The sequence below is a fragment of the Balaenoptera physalus genome (genome assembly GCF_965194825.1).
Source record: "Balaenoptera physalus genome assembly, chromosome: 2".
NCBI lineage: Eukaryota > Metazoa > Chordata > Mammalia > Artiodactyla > Balaenopteridae > Balaenoptera > Balaenoptera physalus.
Window position 1 is genome coordinate 146,429,021 of NC_138883.1, and position 6,935 is coordinate 146,435,955.

The following is a 6,935-nucleotide window of genomic DNA, read 5'->3' on the forward strand; positions in this document are numbered from 1 at the left end:
AGATACTGCTGGGGAAGCAGACAGCTAAGATTTGTGCATTTCAATGATGCAGATTTTTTCTTAAAAAAAAAAAAAGACCTATTATAAAGTAATAATAAAAGAGTAAGGATGGGGCGTGGGTTGAAGTACAGATGCTACAAGAATGGCAGAATGTTGATAGCTGTCGAAGGTGGGTGATAAAGACATGGGGTTTATTTTAATATTTTATTTGCCTTGTATATCATAATAAAGTTAAAAAAAAAAATGGCAAGGGAAAAAAAGTAGCTGGTGTAGAGGCCTCAAGGACCATGAGGAAATGAAGGCAACAGAGAGGCAGTCAGTGGAATTTGAGAGACATTTTTTTCCAATTCTGCATTCTCTTAATTGTCAACTGAGATGAAGTATACAAACATTCCTCAATAACAATAACCACAACCACCTTTTCCAAGTCTTATAAAAACATGAGATGGCCGTCAATACAGGTATGGAGGACTGTGGGAATTCACTTTGATAGTAGACAGACTTGCATCCACTCTTGGCCCATCAACGACAAAAAAGACAAACGTCCCCCCATTGCCTCTAAGTACTCCTCTACCCTTCTTGGAATGGTCCCACAGACAGGTGTCTCTGAAGAAAACAGTTCTGTCTTCCAGAAGGAGGGCCGGCCATGCGGAGGATCGGATGGCGGGCTGCCGGGAGGATCTCAGTTCCCAGGGTCCTTTATCACCCCTCTCTCTCCCCTGGGCTGGGGTATACATGCACACCCAACCCAGGAAAGAGACCTCAGCAGGAAGCTGGGGTGGCCATAGATACCTGAGGCCCAATCAAAGGAGATTAAGACTCTGAATCTTGAACCTGAAAAGAAAGAGGCCTCAGTACAAACACCACCCCTCAGTCATTCTCACAATTCCTTTGGCTGACACAGTCAAGGGTCTTCTGTACAATACAAGGGGTGTTGTACTGGGGTCTCAGTGTGAGCAAAAGGAGTCAGAGACTGGCCCTGTCCTCAAGGAGATGGCATTCTTGTACAAGAGTCAGACAGAACAAACCAAAAGACCAGGTGATAAGAGCTAGAGCAGACGTATAATCAGAGCTCTGGGAGTGGAGGAAGGGCCGGCCGCCTGAATGGCAAGGCTTTGTAGGGGAGACGTGTCACTGGGGGCAGGGGGCGGGGGGGGGGAGCAGATCCTGAACAGCCTGTGCTGGCCAGAGAAGGGCATTCCAGGTAAAGACACAGAAAGGCCAAGGCATATTTTTCTTTCATAAGCATACAAGGCAGCAATCTTTTACTCCAAGTAGCACTTTCCAGAAAAGAGGTGTTCATGGAAGAGAAAAACTCCTAAGAGGTTTAGATTCCAATTGTCTGGGCTGTTAATGAATTAACTTTGCAATCCTTTAGTAAAGGTGAAGATGGGAGGATAACTCAAAGATAATAAAAGAGTGGATTTTAGAAGATACAGATGCCTATAGAAGTCCCCCAGAAACTCTTGTCCCATTTTCGGTTCAGAGAGAAAACACGTGGAAATAGACAGGCAGGAGGAATTATGCAAATTAAAACTGCAATCTTCACCACACTTAATCCTGCAAAAGTAATTATGGTGCTCTCACATTTTACACATCAAGAAACGCGGGTCCAGGATTTCCCCGGTGGTCCAGTGGTTAAGACTCCGCACTCCCAATGCAGGGGGCATGGGTTTGATCCTAGGTTGGGGAACTAAGATCCAGCATGCTGCATGGCGCAACCAAAAAGAGGAAGCAATTATGATACAACTGTGAGTCATTCTGGGGGGTCCTCAAGCAACTTAAATGTCTCACTATTCCTCAAATACAGACCACCCACCCTTTGTACCAGGCCTGCTGATATAAAATGCTTTAATCCTGATCTACTATATCAGAATCTCTGAGGGTGGGGTCCAGAATCCATTTTAGCAAGGCCCCCCAGGCATTTCTTACACTAAAGTCTGTAAACTCATAATCACCAACTCATCCATTTATTTACTCAACACATATTCCATAAGCGCTCATTATTGGCCAGACAGCACTGTCCCAGGTACGCACAGGTGTAAGCTAGAGCTGGGCAGTGGATGGAGCGTCTGGAGAAGGATGTGAGGCGCGGAGAGCGGGCTGTCACAGGAATTCAGGTGCAAGTCTTCAAGAGGAAAAAGAACAGAAACTTGCGGCTGATGTACAGATGGGGAGGAAGGCATCAACAGGGACTTGCAGCTGGGAGCTGGGTGAATGAAGGGTGCTGCGTGGTCAGAGCGACAAAGAGCTGTGTTTACAATACACAATACGATGAGTCGGAGGTATAGCAGGACTGCCCAGTGGGTGCAGCCCCAAAGCAGCCGGAACCCCAGGACTGGAAACTCCCACTGAGCTTCAGGGAAGGAGACAGAGATGGGGAACCCTCTGCAGTTAGATGACAGCCCAAACTATCTTAATCCCTCTTTTGCAATTATATTTTAGCTTCCTATGTTCTTTTTTTCTTTTTTGGCTGTGTTGGGTCTTCGTTGCTGCACGCGGGCTTTCTCTAGTTGTGGCGAGCGGGGGCTACTCTTCTTTGCGGTGCGCGGGCTTCTCATCGCGGTGGCTTCTCTTGCTGCGGAGCACAGGCTCCAGATGCGCAGGCTCAGTAGTTGTGGCACACGGGCTTAGTTGCTCCGCGGCATGTGGGATCTTCCCGGACCAGGGCTCGAACCCGTGTCCCCTGCATTGGCAGGCGGATTCTTAACCACTGCGCCACCAGGGAAGCCCAGCTTCATATGTTCTTAATACATCCTTCTAGGGTTTTCTTGATGTTTTTAGTAGGAAAAACTAATGTATTCCAATTAAACATATGACTCCAAGTTCATTTAAAAATCATTTTAGGGCTTCCCTGGTGGCTCAGTGGTTAAGAATCCGCTTGCCAATGCAGGGGACACGGGTTTGAGCCCTGGTCCAGGAAGATCCCACATGCCATGGAGCAGCTAAGCCCGTGCACCACAACTACTGAGCCTGCGCTCTGGAGCCCGCGATCCACAACTACTGAAGCCCGTGTGCCTAGAGCCCGTGCTCTGCAACAAGAGAAGCCACTGCTATGAGAAGCCCACACACCACAACGAAGAGTAGCCCCTGCTCGCCGCAACTAGAGAAAGCCCGTGCGCAGCAACGAAGACCCAACGCAGCCTAAAATAAAAAATAAATAAATTTATTAAAAAAAAAGATTTAAAAAATCATTTTATGTAGCCTTGTTATATGAAATGTTTAGAAATGATTAACACGTGAATGGTTATATGTATGTATATATACATGTATGTAAATTTAAATGGTATGAATGTTATGACAATAGTAATCGTTAAACAACATAGCAACCAAAAACAGAGATTCTGAAATATCCTTGCATTATTTATGACACTAGGGATAAATCAAATTGTTTTAGTTAAACCAGCGTACAAGAATCTTGTTCTGGTATCACAGACCTTTTCAGTCAATATAATTATCGCTGCACATGGTCTGGTTCTGTCTGTGACCATCACTAAGAACAGTTTTGGGTAAGCTGGAATTCTCATGAGATTATCAACTATAATAACGGAGATGTCGGCCAGCAGAGTTATAATTACCGTCTGGAAACTCACTCTTTGTGGATATATTCTGAATACAGGCTTACTTTACGTTTTTCCCCCAATGTAACTGCCCAGGTTTCATTTTAACCATTTAAAAATGTAAACTGAAGGAACAAACTAATAATCAGCACTGGAGGTTCCTTGTGCTCCTTTTTCATTTGACTCGGTTCACAAGTAATCTTGCGGTAGGGCTCCTCTCAGTGATTCAGCAAGTCAAAGACATGCAACAGTTAACAGTCTGAGCACTGAATGTGAATGACCTAGACTTCCTGGAAACAGAGGTTTCCAGTTTCACCATGGTGCCATGGTCCTTTAACACTCTGAAGTAAATCAATATTGTAGAAGTTATCAATGAGCTGCATTTCACACAGCCTTGAAAACTCAACAGAGATGTGAGGTACAAGGCATCACGGAGCATTCATATTTTAGGAGGAAATGTGCATTCAGGTCCCTGGGCCAACTTTCGGAAAAAAAGATAACTCTTATCTACTGAAGGTTGTCCCATTAATAAAGAGCAACCAGAATGTCCTGAGTGGTGGAGAAAGAGGGAGTTTCGCCTCCTCGTTCTCCCCATCCCTGACTCTATGTCTGAGGAAGTCTCTGGTTCCGCCCAGACCACAAGCTCAGCTCCTGAGGAGCTAAGCCTGGAAACAGCAGCGCAGAGGGAAGGCAGCAAAACAGGAAGGGTTTGCAAAGTAATTGCAAGGTGTTGGATTACAGGTAAGGTTTCTTCTCCTTTTAAGATCTCCTTTGGGGATATAAACACCTTGGTAGATGAAGTGCTATCCCATTTAAAATACTAATGCACACCACTCCCTGAAGCCAAAACATCATACATAGAGCCCTCGAGGCCAGAGGAACAAATTCAAAGAGCCTCTTCCCCCTTAGTTGCAAATAAAACTAAAACTCCTTTACAGTTCCTCTATAGCCACACCCATCAAGCTCCCTCGCCCTGGGTATTATGTACATCTATGGAGAAGGGGGAAGGGAGCAATTTCTTTAACACCTGATCTAAGCGTCTGGTCTACAGCATGATCTGAGCATTTGGTGATTACAGCTCTAATGCTCTCAAATCTTAAACAACAATAGCTTCCCATTTGTTGTCCTCTGACTATGCGGAAAGCCTTGTGTGCTAGAGCATCTGACATGAGGTCGTTGTTATTATTATTGTTATGATTGTTATGATTATTATTATTACCATCTAGGGGCAGAAAAGTTTTCCCTTCTTCCTTTCTAGGTTCTTTGGCCGGTCTACTAATTAAATTGATATAAGACAGATTAACAGGAGAAAAGCAAACAAAAGTTTAATAACATGCATACATGGGAAAGACCCAGGAAAACTGAGTAAGTCTCTGAAATGGCAGAAGTCCGCACCTTAAATATCATCTTCAGCTAAAGCAAAAGAAGATGGCGGTGGGGATCAGCTCTGGGAGGTCACCAGGAAAAGCAGAGGAAACAAAGGTGAGGTTGTTATGCAGATTTAAGTCCTCACCTTCTGCACAGATAAGAGCTTCTAGAGATAAGGTCACGCCCCCTCCCCCCCACCTTCCTGGAGCAGCTGGGGAGACACCCTTACAAATGGAGATTTCCCTTATACGTGTAAATGTCTCTTACAGAAAGGTAACTTCTACTCGGGTTTTCCAAAGCTTCTCCCTTGGCTGCAGTTTCTTAAAATAATCAGCCTCAAATAATCCTTCTGCCAAAGAGACACACGTTGCAGTGGCCAATTTTGCGCCCCTACGACCACCACTGTTATTATTTTAACTGAGGTTCAAAAAGGTTAGGAAACTTGCCTGAGGTCAAGCTGTTAATAAGTGGCCCAGGCAGGACCTAAACTCAGGTGTGTTCGACTCCAAAACCTCTGCCCATAAACATTAAAAACATCAGAGAAAGAGAAGCTGGCAGCCACACTCCTCTTCAGGTTACCCTTGAGGTTAACCTTGCCTGAGCTACTCTGACTGACGTAAGAGCCACAAATCGGTTCCAGCTGTAAATCACCTCAGTGAAGAACTGAATCATTAAATCATTTCAAGGTGGGGACCTCTTGTGACTCGGTGACACAGAAGTCCGCTGGCCCCTGCAGAGCTGGGGGCCTCCCTCTCCCCGCCCCCTTCACCCACCGCCTCCCTGTCTCCTTTGCCCCAAGGGCAGTGCAGAATTCCGTCCACACCACAGACCGTTTGCACGGCAGCCCCCGTTGCAGGGCGGATGGCGCATCTGCTGTAGGGCAGAGAGGGGGGAGGCAACTCGAGAGGAGAGCCCTATTTTTCCACAATCTTCCATTTCCAGGCTCACAAAGGGAGCCACACGCCGGTCACGAGGCAATCATGTCACTGGTCTACTGACCTGGTTTAAGGTCTATTAATTGTGGTCTATTCTTCAAGGTCCGTGCCCTCTGGCCAGACACAGGCTGGGGCACACAGGGGCTGAGCGGAGAGTGGAGACGGCCCCGGGCGACCCCCTCCGCCTGGAAGAGCTTTAGGAGCGCGACCCACCGAGGCCCAGAAGTGCTAGTGACGGCTGTGCGGGGCGGTACTCATCCCAGCCACAGCCCCACCTCATCCCCAAGGAGGGAGCCCTGTTCACTTACACCGCCTCGGCCCCAGCCATCACCATCCCGGGGTACAACCGGGGGAATCAAGAATGGGAACGACGCTACTATATATAAAGTAGATAATGAACGGGAACCTACTGTATAGCACAGGGAACTCTACTCGGTGCTCTCTAATGACCTATATGGGAAAAGAATCTTAAAAAAGAGTGGATATATGTATATGTATAGCTGATTCACTTTTCTGTACACCTGATACTAACACAGCGTTGTAAATCAAATATACTCCAATAAAAATTTTTCAAAAAAGAAGAAGAATGGGAACGAGGTATCTAGAAGCCAGAGGGAGACCAGCTCCTGGGCAGCTGAGTCGGGGGTAAGCACAGCTGGGGTGAAGTGATGCACAGAGACCAGGAACAGGGAAGAGGCTTGTTGTAGAAAGAGCCATGGACCAGGCATGCAGAGAGAAGGAGCTGGGAGGCACCAGCTCAGACAGAGGAAGCTGAGAGCGTGAGGGCCAAGGGCCAAGACGGCTTTCAAGTCCCCAGCTTCAGTCCCCGGGAGGCTCAGGAATCTTGCAAGTATGAACATGGCTGTGTCCTCTCAACAACTACTCCCCGACTTGGTCCACGCTAGCGGGTTCCTGGCCACCAAAGACCTTCAACTAAAACCATCTACATAAGCATATAAAAAAATCTTCCCTAGCATACTCTTTTCTTCAAGTGTTAACCAACTGTAATTGTGGCCAATCTTTAACTGTAGTTTCTAGGTGAGTGCATCTCAACCCTGGCTGCACATGTGCA

At 46.6% G+C, this 6,935-nt stretch overlaps 1 protein-coding gene across 1 annotated transcript in view; it reads right to left on the reverse strand.

Moving 5' to 3' along the window:
- Positions 1–6,935, reverse strand: part of ABHD17C (abhydrolase domain containing 17C, depalmitoylase) — a 59,423-nt gene that overhangs the window by 39,636 nt on the left and 12,852 nt on the right.